The 16,189-nt window shown below is 49.6% G+C and overlaps 1 pseudogene; it reads left to right on the top strand.

The window, feature by feature from the left end:
• Positions 1 to 7,036: 7,036 nt before the first annotated feature.
• Positions 7,037 to 7,271, top strand: LOC139269912 (U2 spliceosomal RNA; annotated as a pseudogene).
• Positions 7,272 to 16,189: the final 8,918 nt, after the last annotated feature.

Below are 16,189 nucleotides of genomic sequence, written 5' to 3'. Positions count from 1 at the left end.
CAGACTCTATGGAATGTTGGAAAATGACTGTCAATGCATCTGCTATTTCCAAGGCCACCTCCTTAAGTACCCTGGGATGCAGACCAACAGGCCCTGGTGATTTATCGGCCTTCAATCCCATCAATTTCCCCAACACAATTTCCCGACTAATAAGGATTTCCCTCAGTTCCTCCTTCTTACTAGACCCTCTGACCCCTTTTATATCCGGAAGGTTGTTTGTGTCCGCCTTAGTGATTAACGAACCAAAGTACTTGTTCAATTTGTCTGCCATTTCTTTGTTCCCCATTATGACGTCCCCTGATTCTGACTGCAGGGAACTTACGTTTGTCTTGACTAACCTTTTTCTCTTTACATATCAATGGAAGCTTTTGCAATCCGTCTTAATGTTCCCTGCATGCTTCCTCTCGTACTCCATTTTCCCTGCCCTAATCAAACCCTATGTACTCCTCTGCTGAGTTCTAAATTTCTCCCAGTCTCTAGGTTCGCTGCTATTTCTGGCCAATTTGTATGCCTCTTCTTTGGCTTTAATACTATCCCTGATTTCCCTTGATAGCCACGGTTGAGCCACCTTCCCTTTTTTATTTTTACACCAGACAGGGATGTATAATTGCTATAGTTCATCCATGCAGTCTCTAAATGTCTGCCATTGCCCATCCACTGTCAACCCATTAAGTATCATTCGCCAATCTATCTTAGCCAATTCACGCCTCATACCTTCAAAGTTACCCTTCTTTAAGTTCTGGACCATGGTCTCTGAATTAACTGTTTCTTTCTCCATCCTAATGTAGAATTCCTCCAAATTATGGTCACTCTTCCCCAAGGGGCCTCGCACAACGAGATTGCTAATTAATCCTCTCTCATGACACAACACCCAGTCTAAGATGGCCTCCCCCCTAGTTGGTTCCTTAACATATTGGTCTCGAAAACCATCCCTTATGCACTCCAGGAAATCCTCCTCCACCGTTTTGCTTCCAGTTTGTTCAGCCCAATCTATGTGCATATTAAAGTCACCCGTGATAATTGCTGCACCTTTATTGCATGCACCCCTAATTTCCTGTTTGATGCCCTCCCAAGCAAAAAGTTGCTGGAGTTAAGCACACTTTCCCCAGAGCGAGGGCCCTGTGAAGAGCAGACTCAACTCCCCTTTAACTCAACTCATCCACAACGAAAACTGACTCCCAACTTCTTAACTCAACTCTACAACTCAATGCAAAAGCTGACTCCAACCTCCAACCTCCAACCCCCAACCTCCAAAACCTCCAACCTCCAACCCCCAACATCCAACACCTCCAACCTCCGACCCCAACCTCCAACAACTCTTGTGTGTTTTTGCAGCTTTTCTTATAGTCTGTTCATCTTCGCGCCAAAACTGTATGCCATTGTCTTGGGTCTTCCTTGAATAAAATGGGGTGTGAATGGCAGTTCGATGTGTATCGATCTGTCTGGAATGGGAGATTAGCCACACCTCCTGTATCCTGTCACTCACTGATGGGGTGAATGAAGATGATTGTTAACTACCTCGACAGATGTGCCACTCTGTCTGAGCTGGCCAAAATGATTGCATCAGACTTGTGGGCCTTTGTTTAATTATTCAACTGATACCCATTCTGTTGCCTTGTGTATTACTGGGGAGGTTTTGCCTGGACATGTTGCCTCTTCTGTGAGGTTTTTACACAAAAAGCTGGAGAAAGGTCCTTTCAAAATATAAAGTTGCCTTGTATCCATTTTCCTGGAAGAACCAAATGTACACTCCTCTCCCCCCACCGTAGCTGGCTCATCCCCCGTCCGGTTTCGTGCCCGTGCAACACTGTCTGGTACTGTACAGGGTGGCCAGAGTCCCATCATCCTCCGCGGTTTACAGGCTGTTAGCTGCAGTTGGTCATTTTAAACATGGCATCTTCCCATTCTCCCTGCCACATGTCTCCGTGGTTGGTTTTGTAGAACCTTACCTATGTACTATAATGAATTTGGTGAAGGGTATTGGTTGAGAAACATTTTTACATTTTCAGTATTGTATTGATTCCAAATGTATGAATACCATTGGTGTATTTTAATGTTTTATCATGGGTTTAGGTAAGATTTGGGGAAGATTGGCTCTGTGAGAGGGAAAAGGTTTTGCTTCACATTTTGAAAACATCCTGAGACAGAGTGTTTTAACGGGGGACTGTAAGGTTCTGCAAAACCAACCACGGAGACATGTGGCAGGGAGAATGGGAAGATGCCATGTTTAAAATGACCAATTCCACCAGCAACACAGGACGTTACCTCAGTGCCCGGCCCACTTTCCCCATCCACTTACCACATTCTTACAGGTAAACGGGCTCAGCACCTGCCCTCGGCCGGTGAAATGTCTCCCCTCTACACCACAGGCTGCCCGTGTTCTGCTCCCCATCTCACTCCTGAAGGCACTACCTCTGGCTGGGGCACAGCTCCCCTCCCCAAGTGGGCTCACTGTCCCAGTGTGAGCCCAGAGACTGAGCTCCCCAAGTGGGCTCACTGTCCCAGTGTGAGCCCACAGACTGAGCTCCCCAAGTGGGCTCACTGTCCCAGTGTGAGCCCAGAGACTGAGCCCTATAGATTACGGCACTACAAGTGTACATCCAAGTACTTCTTAAATGTGGTGAGGGTTTCTGCCACTACCACCCTTTCAGGCAGTGAGTTCCAGACCCCCACCACCCTCTGGGTGAAGATATTTCCCATCAAATACCCACATAAACATTCCACCAATTACTTTCAATCTATGCCATGGTTGTTCACCAGTCTGCTAAGGGAAATAGAGCCTTCCTATCCACTCTATATTGGCTCCTCATAATTTTATACACCTCAATAAGGTCTCCCCCAGCCTCCTCTGTTCCACGGAAAACACCCCCAGCCTATCCAATCTTTCCTCATTGTTAAAATTTTCCAGTCCAGGCAACATCCTCGTAAATCTTCCTGTGTGCAATTGGTTGTAAAGCACCTTGGGACGTCCTGAGGCTGTGAAAGGCGCAATATAAATTCAAGGCTTTCTTTCATTGAAGTGGGTGGGCCCTGATCCTGACCCTCGCCCATTGTCCGCGCACTCTGACCTTCCAGGAGGTCACAGGATCATTGGGAGCAGTGACCCTGCCTGACCCCTGGTACACTGAGGCTAATTGTATCCTCACCCTGGGCCTCACCCCGGTGCTGGGCAGCAAGCTTTTAAATGCAATCTAGAAGCTTCTACACCGACACCCAACATGAAGCCTTGCTGAAGTGTGTTTATACAAGTGTGCCGCAATGTTCCCGGATAAAGTTCTCCCGATCTGTGTGTGATCTGAGCTTTCTCACTGCTGAGCCTGTTTCCCCTGTATCCACCCATCGACAGTTCGAGCTTCCTGCCAGTGAACAGTGTCTTAACGGGACACTCAGTCTTTACCGACTATTACTGTTAACCATTTCAGTGCTGAATGGGTGCCAACCCTGCACTGCAGATGTTTATACAACAGTCCAATATGATTTTGAGTATCAGCTGTGGCTCAGTGCGTTGCACTCTCGCCTCTGAGTCAGAAGGTTGTGGGTTCAAGTCCCACTCCAGGGACTTGAGCACAAGAATCTACGCTGACACTCCAGTGCAGTGCTGAGGGAGAGCTGCTCTGTTGGAGGTGCCGTCTTTCGGATGAGACATTAAACCAAGGTCCCGTCTGCCCTCTCAGGACACTATTTTGAAGAAGAGCAACGGAGTTCTCCTCGGTGTCCTGGTCAATATTTATCCCTCAACCAACATGACAGAAGAACAGATTATCAGGTCGTTATCACATCGCTGTTTGTGGGAGCTTGCTGTGCACAGATTGGCTGCTGTGTTTCCCACATTACAACAGTGACTATACTTCATTGGCTGTAAAGCACTTTGAAATGTCTGGTGGTTTTGAAAGGCGCTATATAAATGAAAGACTTTTTTTTTAATCACTTTAAGATCAAACGCATTTATATTTAGATTAAACTTATCAAGTGAGGCAAAGAAGATTAAAAATTAGTGATGCTCGCCTCGAATAGTTAATCGCCAGCCAGGAGTTCATTAACCCAGCTCTCCGTTTTCAGTTGTGAATTATCCCCACACGGAAACAGCCACAGTGACAGACGCATCCATGCAACACATGCAACACACGCAACACACAGACTAATATACACCTATTAAGCATCCTTCTCCTCCCTTTCAGGCCGAGGGAAGACACCACCCACGCTGACCCTGCTGCCCCCCTCCCTGGAGGAGGTCACGACCAAGGGCACTGCCACCCTGGTGTGCCTCGCCGATCACTTCTACCCCGATGCGGTGGAGGTGGAGTGGAAGAAGGACGGGCGACCATTTCGGCCGGGGTCCAGACCAGCGACTACCTGCGAGCTTCGGACAACACCTACAGTGTCAGCAGCCTGCTGACCCTCTCTGGCTCCGACTGGGAGTCCAACGCCAGCTTCTCCTGCAGCCTCACCCACGAGAGCCTCTCCTCTCCCCTCAGCAAGGGCGTCAGGAGAGCAGAATGTGCGTAGTGTGTCAAGGACAGTCCGCGGGGGAGACGCAACTTTAAATAGAACAGGGGGTGAGCCGGGAGGACAAAGGTCATTGTCAGCACTGCATTTCTACTCTCTTCCTTCTCGGGACTGGGTCAGGGAAAGCATCTGAGGGTCAGAGGGTAAGGCACGTTATTGGGGCAGTGTCGAGGGAGCTTTACTCTGTATCTAACCCGTGCTGTACCTGCCCTGGGAGGGTTTGATGGGACAGTGTAGAGGGAGCTTTACTCTGTATCTAACCCGTGCTGTACCTGCCCTGGGAGGGTTTGATGGGACAGTGTCGAGGGAGCTTTACTCTGTATCTAACCCGTGCTGTACCTGCCCTGGGAGGGTTTGATGGGACAGTGTAGAGGGAGCTTTACTCTGTATCTAACCCGTGCTGTACCTGCCCTGGGAGGGTTTGATGGGACAGTGTCGAGGGAGCTTTACTCTGTATCTAACCCGTGCTGTACCTGCCCTGGGAGGTTTTGATGGGACAGTGTAGAGGGAGCTTTACTCTGTTTATAACCCATGCTGTACCTGCCCTAGGCGGGTTTGATGGGACAGTGTTGACTTGTGCTGCCAAGTAAAACCTCTCGAAGATGCTGAAGACTGTCAGCAGAGTAAAACTAATGTTAAACTGCGAAGTGCCGCTTCAGTAAGCAGACCCCCTCCCTGCTCACCCTGCTGTTACAATTCAAGGTTGTGTCCCCGTTTAAAGGGACAGGATTCTCACGGTGTGGCGAAAATCCCCACAACTGTTTTAATAAAGCTGCATTCTCCCTGTGAATGTCTCCAGCTCGCTCGCGCTGGGCTGTTTATTCAAGTCTTGTTTCTGTAAATGTGAATCTGTAAAAGGCAATAAACGTGAAGAATATTCAGTCTGTGTCTGGCGAGTGCTTTGGAAATGTCCCACCTCCCCCTCAGCTGGATTGGCTGCATTTCAGTAAGTGTCTGAACTGATTGGCTGGGTGTGCTGTCAATCAATGGCACATCAGCAGGAGATTTGATTCAAAGCAAATTTTTCAATCATTTTAAAACGATCAATTTGACCTCGAACCCCTGGAGTGCACAAGATTAAACACAGAGACACTAAAAGCTGCTGGGATTAAACCCTCCCAGTCTGAGCATTGGCTCTCACTCTGCACACTGGGGGTGTGGGATCGCACTGTGCACTCTGTGCTGACTGCTGGGGGCAATCTGGGGGCAGGAGGCCACAGTCACAATGTTGCATTCTCTCTCCTTTACGTGTGGCCCGTTGCGGCAGCACAAAACTGTACCGAGTGAGGCCTCAGCTTAGGGAGAGGAGCAGTCAGTGTATCACCGTGTACATGTCCCTGAGTGTTAGTGTGGCTTACCCAGCACCGTCTGTAGGTGTGTGTGTTGTGTGTGTGTCTGTTCCCCAGCACCGTCTGTCGGTGTGTGTGTGTTGTGTGTGAGACTGTTACCCAGCACCGCCTGTAGGTGTGTGTGTGACTGCTACCCAGCACTGTTGTGTCGGCCTGAGGAGATGCTCCAGCTCCTGGGGGAGTCGGGGGTCGTTCGGGGGCTGGGGGGAGGAGGGTTGGGGAGCGGGGGGGCGGGGGGGGGTTCAGGGTAGACCAGGGGAGTGATCGGGGACTGACCTTGTGGGAACGGGGGGAACCTGGGCGATCGGGTGTGGGGGTTCTCAGGGGGGTCTCACCAATACCCTGTACAGTTGTAGCAGGACTTCCCTACTTCTATACTCCCCCCCCCACCCCCCGCCCCTGACAATAAAGGCCAAAATTCCATTTGCTTTCCTGATCACTTGTTGTACCCGCATACTAACTTTTTGTGTTTCATGCACAAGGACCCTCAGGTCCCTCTGTACTGCAACAGTTTGCAATTTTTCTCCAATTAAAAAATAAATTGCTTTCCTGCCAAAGTGAATTACATCACATTTTCCCACATTATACTCCATCTTCCAACGTTTTACCCACTCATTTAGCCTGTCTATATCCCTTTGCAGATTTTTTGTGTCCTCACAATTTGCTTTCCCACCCATCATCATAGGCAGTCCCTCGGAATCGAGGAAGACTTGCCTCTACTCGTAGAATGAGTCGTTAGGTGGCTGAACAGTCCCTGCCACAGGTGGGACATATAGTTGTTGAGGGTAAGGGAGGGTGGGACAGGTTTGCCGCGCATTCCTTCCGCTGCCTGTGCTTGGGTTCTGCATGCTCTCGGCGATGAGACTTGAAGTGCTCAGCGCCCTCCAGGATACAGTTCCTCCACTTCGGGAGGTCTTTGGCCAGGGACTCCCAGGTGTCAGTGGGGATGTTGAACTTTATCAGGGAGGCTTTGAGGGTGTCCTTGTAATATTCCTCTGCCCATTTGGCTTGTTTGCTGTGAAGGAGTTCTGAGGAGAGCGCTTGCTTTGGGAGTCTCATGTCTGGCATGTGGACAATGTGGCCTGCCTAGCAAAGCTGATCAATGTGGTCAGTGCTTCAATACTGGGGATGTTGGCCTGGTCGAGGACAATAATGTTGGTGCGTCTGTCCTCCCAGCAAACTTGGTAACTCGGCCTTTTGGCTAAGATCAAGTGTAGTACCGTTTCTGACCAGCCACCATGACCTCCGGGTGGTTTCTCCCTGGTCAGGAAGGTATATGCTTGCATTTTTGGAAACAGGAGGTGGGTGGGGAGGTTTGACCCATCCACCTCCATGGAGGTGTGTGGGGGTCCTGACCCATCCACCTCCATGGCACGAACCTGGTATTGCAGTACTTCCAGGAACGGTGCAGTGGCTCTAGGCCTTTTGGCTAAGAGCATTGGCGCAGAGTGATCCTTGGCATGTGCAAGGTGACCTCTGGCGTTTGTGATTTGACAAAGAATTGGAACGATTGGCTACGAATTAAAAAAAAATAAAAAAAACTTGGTTACTTTCCACTTGGTCCCTTCGTCATTAATAGAGATTGTAAATAATTGAGGCCCCAGCACTGATCCCCGTGGCACCCCACAAGTTACCGTTTGGTAACGGGAAAATGACCCATTTATTCTGACTCCCTGTTTTCTGTTAGTTAGCCAATCCTCGATAAATGCTAATACATTACCCCCAACCCCGTGAACTTTTATCTTGTGCCTTTTATGTGGCACCTTATCGAATGCCTTCTGGAAATCCAAATACACCACATCCACTGGTTACCTTTTATCCACCCTGCTTGTTCCATCCTCAAAGAATTTCAGAAAATTTGTCAAACATGATTTCCCTTTCATAAAACCGTGCTGACTCTGCTTGATTGAACAATGCTTTTCCAAATGTCCTGCTACTGCTTCCTTAATAATGGACTCCAGCATTTTCCCAACGACAGATGTTAGACTAACTGGTCTATAGTTTCCTGCTTTCTGTCTGCCTCCTTTTTTAAATAAGGGCGTTACATTTGCTGTGCGTGCTTTGCAGAGGGCGTTAAAAGGAGCGGCGACATCCAGAATACCAGATTTTGCCTCAATTCAACAACAACAACTTATATTTATATAGCGCCTTTAACGTAGTGAAACGTCCCAAGACACTTCCCAGGAGTATTATGAGATACAAACTTTGACACCAAGTCACATAAGAAATTAGTGTAGGTGACCAAAGAGGTAGGTTTTAAGGAGCGTCTTGAAGGAGGAAAGATGGGTAGAGAGGCGGAGAGATTTAGCGAGGGAGTTCCAGAGCTTGGAGTCTCGGCAACAGAAGGCACGGCCACCAATGGTTGAGCGATTATAATCAGGGATGCTCAGGAGGGCAGAACTGGAGAAGCACAGACATCTCGGGGGGTTGTGGGGCTGGAGGAGATTACAGAGATAGGGAGGAGCGAGGCCATGAAGGGATTTGAAAACAAGGATGTGAATTTAAAAATCAAGGCGCTGCTTAACCGGAAGCCAATGTAGGTCAGTGGGGGTGATGGGTGAGCGGGACTTGGTGCGAATTAACCCCTCCCCCCCAGGAATAGGCCTCTTGTCCTGCCACACCGCACCCCCACCCCCCTACTTTCCTGCACTGCCACCAAATCCCTTGATTCCCTTAATATTCAAAAATCTATCGTTCTCTGTCTTGAATATACTCAAGGACTGAGCCTCCACAGCCCTCTGGGGTAGAGAATTCAAGAGATTCACCACCCTCTGAATGAAGAGGTTTCTCCTCATCTCAGTCCTAAATGGCCGACCCCTTATTCTGAGACTGTGACACCAGGTTCTGGATTTCCCAGCCAGAGGAAACATCCTCCCTGCATCTACCCTGTCAAGCCCTGTCAGAATTGGGTATGTTTCAATGGGATCATCTCTTATTCTTCTAAACTCTAGAGAGTATAGGCCTTGGAACTTGTGGAACCAAGGCGGGTGGATGGAGTTCAGATACAGATGAGCCATGATCTGATTGAATGGGGGAACAGGCTCGAGGGGCTGAATAGCCTCCTCCTGTTCATTGTACACAGCTGTGTACCTCCACAATCTCATCTTGACTTTTATCAGTCGCATCAGAGCCTTGATTCCCTCACCAGGAGGCTGGAGTTTCCAGATCAATGTCCAGCTGATCGATGCCATGAGTCAGACTCAGTGAGTGCTGTCAATGGGTGGAAAGGCTGCTCTAACTGCAGCCTTGTTCTAATGCATTTGGGAAGGGGCAACAAGGCAAGGGAATACACAATAAATGGGAGGGTACTGAGAGGGGTGGAGGAACGGAGGGACTTTGGATTGCATGTCCACAGATCCCTGAAGGTAGCAGGCCAGGTCGATAAGATGGTTAAAAAGGCACTCAGAATACTTGACTTTATTAGCCGAGGCATAGAATACAAGAGCTGGAAGGTTATTCTTGAACTGTATAAAACTCTAGTTAGGCCACAGCTAGAGTACTGCGTGCAGTTCTGGTCACCACATTACCGGAAAGATGTGATTACACGAGAGAAGGTACAGAAGAGATTCACAAGGATGTTGCCAGGACTGGAGAATTTTAGCTATGAGGAAAGATTGGATCTGTTGGAGGTGTTTTCCTTGGAACAGAGGAGGCTGAGGGGAGACATTATTGAGGTGTATAAAATGATTAGTGGGCAAGATAGAGTGGATAGAATAGACCTATTTCCCTTAGCAGAGGAGTCAACAACCAGGGGGCATAGATTTAAAGTAATTGGTGGAAGGTTTAGAGGGGAGATGAGGAAACAATTCTTCACCCAGAGGGTGGTGGGGGTCTGGAACTCACTGCCTGAAAGGGTGGTAGAGGCAGAAACCCTCACCACATTTAAAAATACGTGGATGTGCACTTAAAGTGCCGTAACCCACAGGGCTACGGACCCAGAGCTGGAAAGTGGGATTAGGCTGGGTAGCTCTTTGTTGGCCGGCGCGGACATGATGTGCTGAAAAGCCTCCTTCCGTGCTGTAATTTTCTGTGATTCTATGATCGTGCTGGTGGTGGTGACCACTTTAAAAGTCGCAGCATACATTTTATTGAAACTATTTCCGTCCCCGGTTTCCCCGCTGCCAATAATTGGATCAATCGATGCTGTAACGCCCCCTTGTGGTACATCTATATGGGCTCCACCCAAACCCCTGCTTTCAACCCTTGAACCCACATTGCCTACGCTAGCTGGAGCCCCGCTTCTTAATCACAGCATCTCACAGCACAGAGGGAAGCCATTCGGCCCATCAAACCTGTGCTGGCTCTTTGAAAGAGCTATGGACTACTATGGCCTGTACTAATGATCCAGAGACACGAGTTCAAATCCCACCATGACAGCTGGGAAATTTAAATTCATTTAATTAAATAAATCTGGAATAAAAAGCTAGTGTCAGTAATAGTGACCATGAAACTGCCGGATTGTCGTAAAACCCCATCTACCTGGCCTGCTACCTTCAGGGATCTGTGGACATGCAAACCAAGGTCCCTTTGTTCCTCTACACCTCTCAGTGTCCTGCCATTTAATGTGTATTCCCTTGCCTTGTTAGCTCTCCCCAAAGGCATTACCTCACACTTCTCCGGATTAAATTCCATTTGCCACTGTTCTGTCCACCTGACCATTTCATTGATCTATTCCTGCAGTCTGCAGCTTTCTTCTTCATTATCAGCCACTCAGCATATTTTACTATCATCTGCAAACTTCTTAATCCTATCCCCAATCTTCAAGTCTAAATCATTGATATATACCACAAAAAGCAAGGGGCCCAGCATTGAGCCCTGTGGAACCCCACTGGAAACAGCCTTCCAGTCAGAAAAACACCCATCAGCCATTACACTTTGCTCCCGGCCTCTGAGACAATTTCAGTTCCAACTTGCCACTTTGCGCTGGATCCCATGGGCTTTTATTTTGATGACCAATCTGCCATGTGGGACCTTATCATACATCATACAAACCACACACAGATTACCTTTAAGGTCCCTAATAGGCCTGACTCTGTCTTTAATTATCCTCCTGCTCTTAATGTATTTAGAAAACATCTTTGGGTTTTCCTTGATTTTACTTGCCAAAATGTTTTCATGCTCTCTCTTTGCTTTCCTAATTTCCTTTTTAATTGCACCCCTGCACTTTCTATACCCCTCTAAAGTTCCTGCAGTATTGAGCCCTCGGTATCTGTCATAAGCCTCCCTTTTTTCACTTTATCCTACATTGTATTTCCCTTGACATCCAGGGGCCTCGAGATTTGTTAGCCCCACCCTTTTTCTTTAAGGGAACAGACTTACTCTGAAACCACAGAATTTCTTCCTTGAATGCCTCCCACTGCCCTGACACTGATTTACCTTCAACTCGCTGTTTCCAGTCCACTTTGGCCAAATCTCATCTCAGCTCAGCAAAATTGGCTTTTCCCCAGTTGATAACTTTTATTCCTGGTCTATCTTTGTCCTTTTCCATAACTATCCTAAATCTAACTGAATTATGATCACCAGCACCAAAATGCTCTCCCCCACTGATACCCCTTCCACCTGCCCCTCTTCATTCCCCAAAACCAAGTCAAGAACCGTCCCATCCCTTGTTGGGCTTGTTACACACTGGCTAAAAAAATTCTCTTGAATGCATTTTAGGAATTCCGCACCCTCTATACCTTTCACACTAATTTTATCCCAGTTACCATTAGGGTAGTTGAAATCCCCTGCTATAACTGCCCTATAGTTTTTGCACTTGTCAGAAATGTGCCTACATATTTGATCTCTCTCCCTCTGACTGTTTGGGGGTCTATAGTACACTCCCAGCAGTGTGATTACCCCTTTTTCATTCTTCAATTCGACCTATATGGCCTCATTTGATGATCCTTCCGACATATCATCCCTCCTCACAGCTGTAATTGTTTCTTTCAATTGTTTTACAACTGCGAACTCCTCCTTTTTTATCCCCCTCTCTATCCCATCAGGAAAGGCTGTAACCAGGAATGTTGAGCTGCCATACCTGCCCTTCTTTCAGCCATGTCTCAGTAATAGCAATAATATCGGACTCCCAAGTGTCTATCTGTGCTCTCAGCTCATCTGCCTTATTCCCTATACTCCTTGCTTGAAGTATATACCATTTAGCACTGCCAAACTGCCTTGTTGTCTATTTTCTAGGTTTCTTTCCTCTGTCTTCCAAATTCAATTTCTCCTTTTCTGCTTTCCAATTCCAGCTTTGCTTCTCTCCCCACTGAATCTATTCTCCAGTTCCCATCCCCCTGCCAAGCTAGTTTAAACCCTCCCAAACAGCACCAGCAAACATCCCCGCAAGAATATTGATTCCAGCTCTGTTGAGATGCAACCCGTCCGGTTTGTACATATCCCACCTCCCACAGAAACAGTCCCAATGCCTCAGGAAACTAAAGCCCTCCCTCCTGCACCATCTCTCCAGCCACACATTCATCTGCTCTATCCTCCTATTTCTGTACTCACTAGCACATGGCACCAGGAGTAATCCGGAGATTACTACCTTTGAGGTCTTGCTTTTTATTCGCTCTCCTTGCTCCCTACTCTCCCCCTGTAGGACCTCATCCCTCTTTCTACCTATGTCATTGGTACCGATATGGACCACAACCTCTGGCTGTTCACCCTCCCCCTCAGAATGTACTGCAGCCACTCAGTGACATCCTTGACTTTGGCACTAGACAGGCAACATACCATCCTGGAGTCACGTCTGCGGCCGCAGAAATGCCTGTCTGTTCCCCTAACTATCGAATCCCCTAACACTATTGCTCTTCCACTCTTCTTCCTCCCCCCTGTGCAGCTGAGCCACCCGTGGTGCCGTGGACTTGGTTCTGGCTGCACTTCCTAGAGGCACCATCGCCCCCACCAGTACTCAGAACACAATACTGGTTGGAGAGCGAGATGGACTCAGGGGACTCCTGCACTACCTGCCTGGACCTCCTCTTCTGTCTGGTGGTCACCCATTCCCTCTCTGCCTGCACACTCTTAAGCTGCAGGGTGGCCACCTCTAGAAACGTGCTATCCACGAAATTCTCAGCCTCACGGATGCACCGCAGTGACTCCAGCTCAGTCTCTGACACTTCCTGCACATGTAGTCGTCCAGGCCACGAGAAGCGTCCAGGACTTCCCACATGGCACAGGATGTGCACTGCACGGGACAGAACTGCCCTGCCATGCCTCTATTTAATAGTCAAAGAATTAACTTAGCAGAAATAAACTTAAAACTATAGAAAAGCAAGTAACGGCCTAGCCTACATCATTCAGGCCATAATTTCTGGATTTGTTCACCCCACTGAGGGCGAACTCTGTGGATGGACCAGTCAGCTGTGACTCAATGGGCACCACACTTGCCTCTGTAGTCGGAAGGTTGTGGGTTTAAGTCCCACTCCAGAGACTAAGCTCCAAAATCGAGACTGACAGTTCCAGTGCAGTACTGAGGGAGTGCCGCACTGTCGGAGGGGCCGTCTTTCAGGCGAGAGATTAAACCGAGACCCTGTCTGCTCTCTCAGGTGGCTGTTAACGATCCCATGCCACTATTTTGAAGAAGAGCAGGGGAGTTCTCCCCGGTGTCCTGGCCAATATTTATCCCTCAATTAACATCACAAAATCAGATTGCTTTATGAAATTCCCCCTCTGTGTGTCTGCATTTAGTGCCTCCGGGGGGCGCTGACGGGGTGTGACATTGTCTTCCCCGGGAAGGGGGGTGGTGCGGGGGGTGAAATGGATAGCGCCCACTGAGCCGTGGCTGCGCCCGTGAGCCATGTCCAAGCCCTGTGAGCCGTGTCCGTTCCCCGTGAGCTGTGTCCGTTCCCCGTGAGCCGTGTCCGTTCCCCGTGAGCTGTGTCCGTTCCCCGTGAGATGTGTCCAAGCCCCGTGAGCTGTGTCCGTTCCCCGTGAGCCGTGTCCGTTCCCCGTGAGCTGTGTCCGTTCCCCGTGAGCCGTATCCAAGCCCCGTGAGCCGAGTCCGTTCCCCGTGAGCCGTGTCCAAGCCCCGTGAGCTGTGTCCGTTCCCCGTGAGCCGTGTCCGCGCCCAGTGAGCCGTCCGTGAGCCGTGTCCGCTCCCCGTGAGCCGAGTCCGTGCCCCGTGAGCCGAGTCCGCTCCCCGTGAGCCGTGTCCGGAGTCCGAGCCCCGTGAGCCGTGTCCGTGCCCCGTGAGCCGAGTCCGTGCCCCGTGAGCCGTGTCCACTCCCCGTGAGCCGAGTCCGTGCCCCGTGAGCCGAGTCCTAGTCCCGTGAGCTGTGTCTGCGCCAGGCCTGTGGGTCATGAACCAGGCCGCACTTCACTCGCGGGGTGAAACTTACCGGGAGGTACACGCCGCCGCGTCCCGCCATTTGTTTTTGCCGACTTACCGTTCGGGCCTTTCTGTGCTGATGTGACAGGGTCGCTGCCGCGATGATGCAGCCTGACACTCGACCCCCCCACCGAGCCTAACTCCAGGGGAAGTGCAGCGCTTCACTACCTGTCAGGGGCCGTGACTCCAATTTCGATTCCGGGGCGTGATTTGGGCATGGGAAAAGTTACTGCCCCAACCGGGGCGATATGCAATTTGGGCCCATTATCTGTTCATACACATATGGGAGCTTGCTGTGCACAAATTCTCTGCCGTGTCTCCTCCATTACTGCAGTCGCCACACTTCAAAAGTACTTCATTGGCTGTAAAGCGCTTTCGGACGTCCTGAGGTGGTGAAAGGCGCTATACAAATGCAAGTCTTTCTTTCCAATTCAGCTTCACATCTTTGAAACCCAAACCCGCGTACAGTGACGGACAGGTAAAGACCCTGTGGTCCATCCAGCCCGTCCCACACAATTGTGATACCTTGTGTATCACAGTATAGACTCTCCACCCCACCCAAAACTACCTGATGATCTGGGAGAGGAGAAAAACCAGGGAAAAAACCCATTGGGGGAAATAAATCTGGGAAACTCCTCTCCGACCGCCCCCCGCTCCCCCCCAGGCGATGGAAACTAGTCCAGGAGGTCACTGTGGCCCTGAATTCCCTGCAGTAACTACCTTCTGTAAGTGGTGATCTCCGCACCGGCCACAAACAGGTCCTGCTCTCGCTTATGTACAGCTCATGGATTTAAAATTACAAGCTTTCCCCACAGTGTCAAGTGCTGCAAATACTGTGTTACATTATCAGGTTTATATTCTCACTGCCTGTCATTGTCACAACACTCACTATATAAATGCAAGTTGTTGTTGTGTTCAGGGGCCGCTGTATCTGGCTCAGGCTTCTTATCCATCCCCCCTTCCCTTCCCCCTCCATTGGGGGCCGTGCCTTCGCTGCCTGGGCCCTAACTCCCTGCTCCCTAAACCTCTCTGCCACTCCACCCCTCTCCTCTTTGAAGACCTCCCTTCAAACCCAATCTGTGACTGAGGGTTTTGATCACCCTCCCAGCCCCTCCCCCTTTGGCTCATCACCACATTGACCAGATTACACCTCTGTCAGCTGCCTCGGGATGTGGTTCTAATGTTCCAGTTGCTGTAGCAATGCAGGTTGTTGCTGCTGTACCTGGTGGCAGAGCGTCTCTGTGTGGATATACCCCGTGCACCGAGCTCCGCGGTGAGGCCTCCCACAGTGGAATGACCTGCCGATGCTCGCTGCAGTGCGGAGTGGCTGCTGACCCGCCAATCGGTCTGAGACACCGCCTCCCGAGCGGACGAGGAGATACATGCTGAGATCCACCATCAAATGACATGTGGGGAACTGGAAATGATTCTGCAAACCTGACTGGAGGTTTGGTACAAACGGCTTTTACAAACCAATCAATTGAGTGACACAGAAATTGTCCAAATATTTGGCCTTTTCAGAACCAACATCTCCCCCTTTTGGTATGAAGACAGCACTGCCAATTTCCCTCACAATTTGACTGAGCTGCAATTTTCAATGTCTCCTTACATTGCTCGCTGTCAATCTTTATTCTATAACGCTCCTGTGAAGCAATCGGGGAGTTTTACTGTGTTAAAGGTGCTGTATAAAAGTTGCTGTTGTTGTTTGTTCTGAGTTAGCTGTTCCAACTGAGGTCGGGATATGACTCACAGCTCAGACTGTGCAGCATCCAGTGATGCAATGTTGTATCGTGGGTTCAAGCCCCACTCCAGGGATCTGAGTGTAAAATAAAGACATACACTGCTGTGCAGTCCTGAGGGAGTGCTGCACTGTCAGAGGGGTAGTACTGAGGGAGTGCTGCACTGTTGGAGGGGAAGGACTGAAGGAGTGCTGCACTGTCGGAGGGATAGTAGTAAGGGAGTACTGCACTGTTGGAGGAGCAGTTCTGAGAGAGTACCGCACTGGCGAAGAGGCAGTACTGAG

This window comes from Pristiophorus japonicus, chromosome 8 (assembly GCF_044704955.1).
Source record: "Pristiophorus japonicus isolate sPriJap1 chromosome 8, sPriJap1.hap1, whole genome shotgun sequence".
Lineage (NCBI taxonomy): Eukaryota > Metazoa > Chordata > Chondrichthyes > Pristiophoridae > Pristiophorus > Pristiophorus japonicus.
The sequence above is the reverse complement of the archived record's forward strand: the minus strand, read 5'-3'. Positions and strand labels throughout refer to the sequence as shown.